At 43.0% G+C, this 7263-nt stretch overlaps 1 pseudogene; it reads left to right on the top strand.

The window, feature by feature from the left end:
- The first annotated feature begins 874 nt into the window (after positions 1–874).
- Positions 875–6789, top strand: LOC122104044 (annotated as a pseudogene).
- The last annotated feature ends 474 nt before the right edge of the window (positions 6790–7263 follow it).

Raw genomic sequence — 7263 nt, 5'->3', positions numbered from 1 at the left:
TGCTCTTTTCGCTTTAGTCACTTTTGTTTTTGTTGGTCATGTGGTTTGAACTCTGCACCTGGACACTGTCCCTGCACTCTTCAGCTCAAGGCGAGTGCTCTACTGTTTCAGCCACAGTGCCGCTTCTAGTTTTCTTGTGGATTATTGAGCTAGGAGTCTCACACACTTTCCTGCCTAGATTTGCTTTGAACTGGGATCTTCAAATCTCAGCCTCCTGAATAGCTAAGATTAAAAGCATGAGCCACCTGCGCTCAGTGCTGCTTTAGCCATTTTTATGACAGGATTTTCTGTTTATGACCAGCCCAGCATGGATCACAATCCCTTGATGACAGGGAGGGTTGTGTGTAGCAAGTCAGATACAGTGGGGAAACAACTTTCTCTGCCCATCACAGGGAGAATTTTGGAGTATTGTATTAGAAATTTCTAGAAGTGGGTTGTGAGGAGCATTCTGCTCCCAGGAGTCTCTTCCCCCTTCCCAACATTCTAGTCCTGCCAGAAAAGGTCTATAGTAGAAGGCTCAGGATGGAGATAGCAGACTCTCATTTTCCTTGTCACCAATATGCCCACAGCATCGATTGTTCCATCTTAACTATTTGGATGGACATCTACCCTGATGATTTTTATGAGCACAAGAAACTTGACATCCTGAAAAATCTTACACAGTATGACAAGCTCAACATGCCCTCTTCAGACTTGCTGTTCTGCTTACATATTCTTCTGGACCAGCTGGAGCAACGCATGGCCTGTGAGACCAAGAAAAAGAGTAAATAATCCTTGTTTAGTTGCCTTAGAGCTTGTGAGTAGGGATAGATCCTAGGTCTCAAGGGATGGGCCTGCTTGGCCAAAAGCCCTTTGTACTACACAGCTTGGCAAAATGTCCTATTATGGATGTTCTATACCGGGTAATGTCTGTTCCCTTTTTAAAAGAACTTGGACATAACCACTCATTAGAAACACCCTACCTTCTCATCAGTGTTCAGTCCAAACTCAAGTTCTACAGCTTCTCCTACTAAATCCTCATAGAAGTTTAGTCACACTTTAACTTCTAGAGTGTACTCTAAGACTCCTGTACCTGTTTCCACTCTTATGTTTGTGTCACTATAGAGAACTTCCTGCTGAACTCCAGATAAAGAACCCATCAGTGATGTCGCCTATGGTGACTGATGGAGATTGGAAGCCAACACTGGACTCCAGAAAGCATGTGAACATAGAGGCTTTTTTCAATGTGTAGAAAGACCCAACTAGGTTTTGAGTCCTGTGGACATCCCACTGGTTCTGAACTCCACATGTTATGTAGGTGTACCTGCACATACCACCAAGGAAGAAGATGATCCAGAATGTCTTCCATTGACGTTCACAATTCACCTAGATCACATCCAAACCAGTAAAAAATGTTTTGGTCTTGGAGTGCAGGGTAAATATGTGCTAATGGAAAATGACCCCAGTCTATGTTCAGGAAAACCAATAAGTTAGGTCCAAAGTCTAGATTCAGTTGAGGAAAGGGAATCTGTTCTGACAGAATATCCAGACCAATCTGTCCTTCTGCTGGGGATCCAATTTCCAGTTGAGAAATAAGATCTGTCCCTCCCTAGACTCAGGAAGAAAATACTGCCTTTAATGAGGAAGTAGATCATTTTGAAGACTCTGAGGCAGAATTTGTGTCTGAAGGCAACTTAGAAGACAATCCAGATTTAGAGATTGCTTCCCCCCTTATTTAGAAAATCTTTATATTTCTTTTTGGTCCTGATTGTTGTAAAATGATCATTATAGTTATTTTTCTAACGTTATTAAAATGTCAATGTTTATGTTATGTTATACAATTCATGAGCCTTAAATGTGTTTTTTTTTTCAACCTACAACGTAAAGCACCATGCACATGTGTTTTGTGTGTGGGAAAACAGAGTGACAGGGGGATGAACAAGAGAGCCTACTGGATATAAAGGGAATGGTTAAATGCACAGGGAGTTGCAAGGAAGCCAGGCCATGCCTGCATGTGGTGATAAGGTGGCTACAACAGATCTAGGACATACCAGATCAGATGACCTAGAAAGCTGTTCTGTCAATTGGGACATATGCTACAATACTCATACTGGTATGTGGGACTTTCTTCCAACAGTGAGCTCAAGTCTGTATACATATTCATTGTGCTTTGGGAAATATTGAAGAAAAAATTGGCTCCATTAACATAAAAATTCTACTTAGGGCTGAATATATTTGACAAAATACATAAGAAATATTGACACTGGAAAGTATAAGCCATCATCAATAGAAGAAAGAAGGTTTACATAGATGGACAAACAAAATCAGGAAGCAATTAAATCAGTTATATGGAAATACATGTTATATTCATTACATTTTATATAGTATATTATATGATATATAAGATCGAATATGATTTTTCATACTACAAGGGCTTTTAACTTTTTCAATCTTAAGTATTTTTTTCACATAATATTAGTGTAAAACATTATTGGGGAAAGCGGTAATATAACTTTGATTATAATTATATGAATACATATTTTTGTGTTTCTAGATATAACACTGATTATAAATAGATGAATAAATATAAACATATATTTGTATATCTGTCTATGAGGTGAATATAATGAAATAGGCTACACGATGTATAAAAAGGCGGTTATGAGTTAGTATATGAGACTCAGGCCTGTAATCCTAGTGATGTGGGAAGCTGAGTTCTGAGTTTTAGTTTCTCTTACTCCCATGCCATTAGATTTTCAGAGGAGACCTGGTCCCTCGAGTGTAGCCAAGCGACACGTATGCAGTTGGATCACACTCTGTGTGCTATGACACTCTTATGCTATGACAGTCTACTCAGTTCCTGTGCCAAGATGGACATCTGTAGAACATCAGATGGAAAGTTGGCATTCCCTCCCAAAATGTTTTTGACTATCCTGAATTAAACCTTATTTCCCTTCCCAAGCTGCAAACACATAGAAATATGTCAAGGGCTCAAGAGAGATGGACAAAGACTTACAAATACATAAAATTATATACTTTTGGGGGGTGCCCAGTTGTCAGCTTGAACTCTGGGCCTGAGTGCTATCCCTCAACTCTTCAGCTCAAGGCTAGTGCTCTACCACTTGAGCTACAGGGCCACTTCTAGCTTATTTTCTTTTTGCTTATGTGGTTCTGAGGAATCGAACCCAGAGCCTCATGCACGCAAGGCAAGCACTCTACCACTGAGCCACCTTTCCAGCCCCCAAATTATATACTTTGTTTCAGTAATTCAATGACAAATCATGAAAGGCATATCTTGATTTTTCTTTTTTTAATGGAAATGGGAATATACACTGAGTGCATTAGGGAGTAGGTGATAGTTTGGATGCTGAGTTGTGGAATGCACTCCTGGGCATGGGAGACACTTGCCTTTGAGAACTTGTGTGGGGATGCGTCTCCGCACACAGCTTCACAAAACAATGCCCATAACTTGTATGGTGTCATAGCCATCTTTCCATAACAGCAAATAGGTGTCAGGCACTGATCTTTCTCTGAAGTGGACTCAGCAACACAGAAAGGCACAAAGAATGAGAGGGAATGACTGCTAGCCACCAGATATCAGCTTCAAGAGCTGTCCTGACCAGAATCTAGGATAAATTGAGCTGGAGAAGGCTGATCCCCATGCAAGGCTCCTGAGCACTAAGGACCAGGCACTATTATAGGTGTTGGAGAAACAAGTGAATGTGGCTCTCTCCTCATCAATTTCATGCTGAAAAGAAAACCAGAAATCATAATGATAATTTTTGTAAATCAGAGACATGACATTGGTAGTTTTGTGGCAACAATTTCACAGCGGGTATGTGAGGAGATATCCCTGAGGAGGAGATAGCTAACCTGAGAGCCATCATCCATGCAATTAACTAGAAGCAGGGACTCCAGGCAGTAAGAGCAGCAACTACATCCCTCAGTGATGGGAAAGGACGTAACTTGCTTCAGAAAAGGAAAACATCACTGACGTGCTTGCTTGTGAAGTAAGAAAAAAAAGGTACAACGAAGAAAAAAAGATCAGACATGAAGATCAGAATAAATTATATAGACATTGGATGCTGCGAGTTACAAGGAGAAAAATTCTGATGTTATTCTAAATCTGACATGACCCACTGGAACCAAAGTGCTCAAATAGTACCTAGACACATCTGATTCACCTATATACTTTTAAAATGTGATTCTAGCCAGGCTCTGGTGGCTCACAACTGGAATGCTAGCTACTCGGGAGGCTGATACCTGAGGATCAGGTTTGAAGCAAGCCCAAAGAGGAAATTTGGAAAGACTGATCTCCAATTAAACACCAAAATTATGGACATGAAGCTGTGTTAAACTGGTAGAGCACTAGCCTTGATAAAAAATTAAGGGACAGCACCCAGGCTCTAGGTTCAAATCCCTGGACTTCACAAAACAAAGAAGTCAACAAATAAAATTTGGTGCTCAGTCGATCAGCACTTAGCATTCTACTTCAATGTATTTAGTATGAGCCTAGGAAGTTACATCCTTAGCAAATGCTCTCCCCTCATATTCTGCTTCATTACCAGTATTCAAATGCCTGGCATTAACAAAGTCTCCTCCCAGTTAGCATAGCAATCTACCACTGGGAATTAATAGATATATTTTGATTAATCATGATCTATCCACACACATCAAATGAGTGGTAGCCACATTCCACTATTCTGAATGATTTTGCTCCCTCTTTGAGTTAATAAGGCTTACCATTAAAAGCTATAGAATACTTATCAAATTAAGTCAACAATCATCATTCTTCGACCCAATCTTGTAACCTATGTTATGTTTTTTTTTTTTTTTTTTTTTTTGATGTCGATGCCCTGTATCTTGTATATACATTTCTCTAGCTTTGGGGGGAGAAGGGAAAAAACAAATGCTTAACTAGGGATACAGTTTGACCCATTTTAACAATGAGATCAAGACACTATGTTCAAAAACGTACTTTACAATTTATGCAGGGAGTGGGGAGGTGGGATGGAAAGGAGTAGTTGTGGAGGTGGAAGGGTAGGGATGGTAGGGGAAAAACAAAGGAGGAAGTAACAATGCTTGAGAGGAAATGAACTCATTACCTACTTTATGTAACTGTAATTCTTTGTACATTATTTTTACAATAAAAAACGTATTAGAAAAGATGAAAAGACCCAGAAACAAAACTACATACTTACAATCATCTGATATTCGACAAAAGAGCGAAAGATGTAATGTGGAAAAAACATAGCCTTGCTGGGTGCCTGTGGCTCATGCCTTTAATCTAGCTACTCAGAAGGCTGAGATCTGAGGATGTTTGTTGAAAGCCAGCAGGGCCAGGGAAGTCCATGAGACTCTTAGCTCCAATAAACCTCAAGAAAATGGGAAGTGGAACTGTGGTTCAAGTACTAGCCTGGAGATGAAATGCAAAGGGGTAGCTCCGAGGCCCAGAGTTCAAGCCCCACGACCAACACACACAGACACACAGACACACAGACACACAGACACACACACACACACACACACACACACACACACACAGAGACACACACACACACACATACACACACATCATAGCCTCTTCAACTATTGGTGTTGGGAAAACTGGACATCCACAGGCAGAAAACTAGAAGTGGATCTCTGCTTGCACTAACATCAACTCAAAATAGATTAACTATATTAAAATCAGCCAAACTACTATAACACAGAAAAAGGGTGATATTAGAACTTATAGGTATTGAGGTGCGAGCTGGGCAGCTGCACGCCGAGCACCAGTAGTTGCACTCCAGATCCTGCAATCTCACACCGCCTGCCTAGACCCAGTAACCGCTTACTCCAGTTGGCCCCTGCGACAGGCGCCACGCATCGAGCGGCGCCCAGCACTCTGGGCAGCTCTGCTCACCGCCCTGGCTCTGTTCCTCAGGCTGCCGGTGACGAGGGTCCCATCTTACGCTTAGAGCCCTGTGATGCCAACGCGCTGGCTCAGTGCAGGGGTGTGCCAATCTGGTGCCCGAGCCAGGCTATGCCTGCTGCCTGACATGTACTCTGCCCTAGGGCCAGCCGTGCGGTGTCTACACCGAATGCTGCAGCTGCAGCTAGGGGCTCAGCTGCCAGCTGCCACTGGGCAAGCCGTGCCCACTGCAGGCGCTACTGGACGGCTGCAGGTTCTCCCCCAATGCCAGCATCCTGGCCAGCTGAGGCTTACCTGCTGCTGGTGCCCTCCGCCTCAGGAAATACTAGTGAGTCGGAGAAGGACCGAGGCACAGGGAGCGTGGAGAGCCATGCCCTGCCCAGCACACATAGGGTGCCTGACTCCAAGTTCCATTCCATTCACGCAAAGCTGGACACCATCAAGAAAGGTCACGCGAAGGACAACCAGCGCTATAAAGTTGACTATGAGTCCCAGAGCATGGACACCCAGACCTTCTCCTCGGAGTCCAAACGGGAGACAGAATATGGTCCCTGCCTTAGAGAGATGGAAGACACCCTGAATCACCTGAAGTTCCTCAATGTGCTGAGTCCCAGGGGTGTGCACATCCCCAACTGGGACAAGAAAGGATTTTATAAGAAGAAGCAGTGTAGCCACTCCAAAGGCAGAAAGCGGGACTTCTGCTGGTGCGTGGACAAGTATGGTCAGCCCCTCTCAGGCTTCAAGAGCAAGGGCACCGATGACGTGCACTGCCTCGGCATGCAGAGGCAGTAAACCCCACTGCATCAGTTAAATTGGAGCTCCAATACGCCTTACTTTGCACAAAAGACTGCCACGGACAGAACAGCACCTGCCTACAGCCTCAACTTATATTTCTTTTTGTGATGACTTGGTTTTGTGTGTGTGTGTTTTTTTTTAAGAAAACCAAAGTTTAGACAGAGATTTTTGAAATGTCTATTGTTCCTTTAAATGGTAAACTTGAGCATCTTTCCACTTTTCAGTAGTCAGAAAAGAAAATTAATTTCTCTGTTGCTTTCTGTAAAAATAACTGATACTCCTGCCCAAAACATCGGATTTGATCCCCTTCTAGAATCCTCTCCACATCTGCCCATTGGAACAGCTGACCTTCTGCCTCCCTCACTTCAGTGGCTATTGTAGAAGACACCTCTTTGCCCTCCGCCCTGCTCAGGCCTCATGGAGAACAGGAAAGTCAGAAACTCCAGTCACCTGGACAGGACATCTCTACCATACATGAGACCCCTGGCCCTCCTGGAACTATCTGATTCCAAGGCATGGACCCCTGGGCCACAAAGCTTCTTCATTATCTGCAAGTGACTTGATCTGCTTGGAAA

This window comes from Dipodomys spectabilis, unplaced genomic scaffold (genome assembly GCF_019054845.1).
Source record: "Dipodomys spectabilis isolate Male_0828 unplaced genomic scaffold, ASM1905484v1 ptg000020l, whole genome shotgun sequence".
NCBI lineage: Eukaryota > Metazoa > Chordata > Mammalia > Rodentia > Heteromyidae > Dipodomys > Dipodomys spectabilis.
The sequence above is the reverse complement of the archived record's forward strand: the minus strand, read 5'-3'. Positions and strand labels throughout refer to the sequence as shown.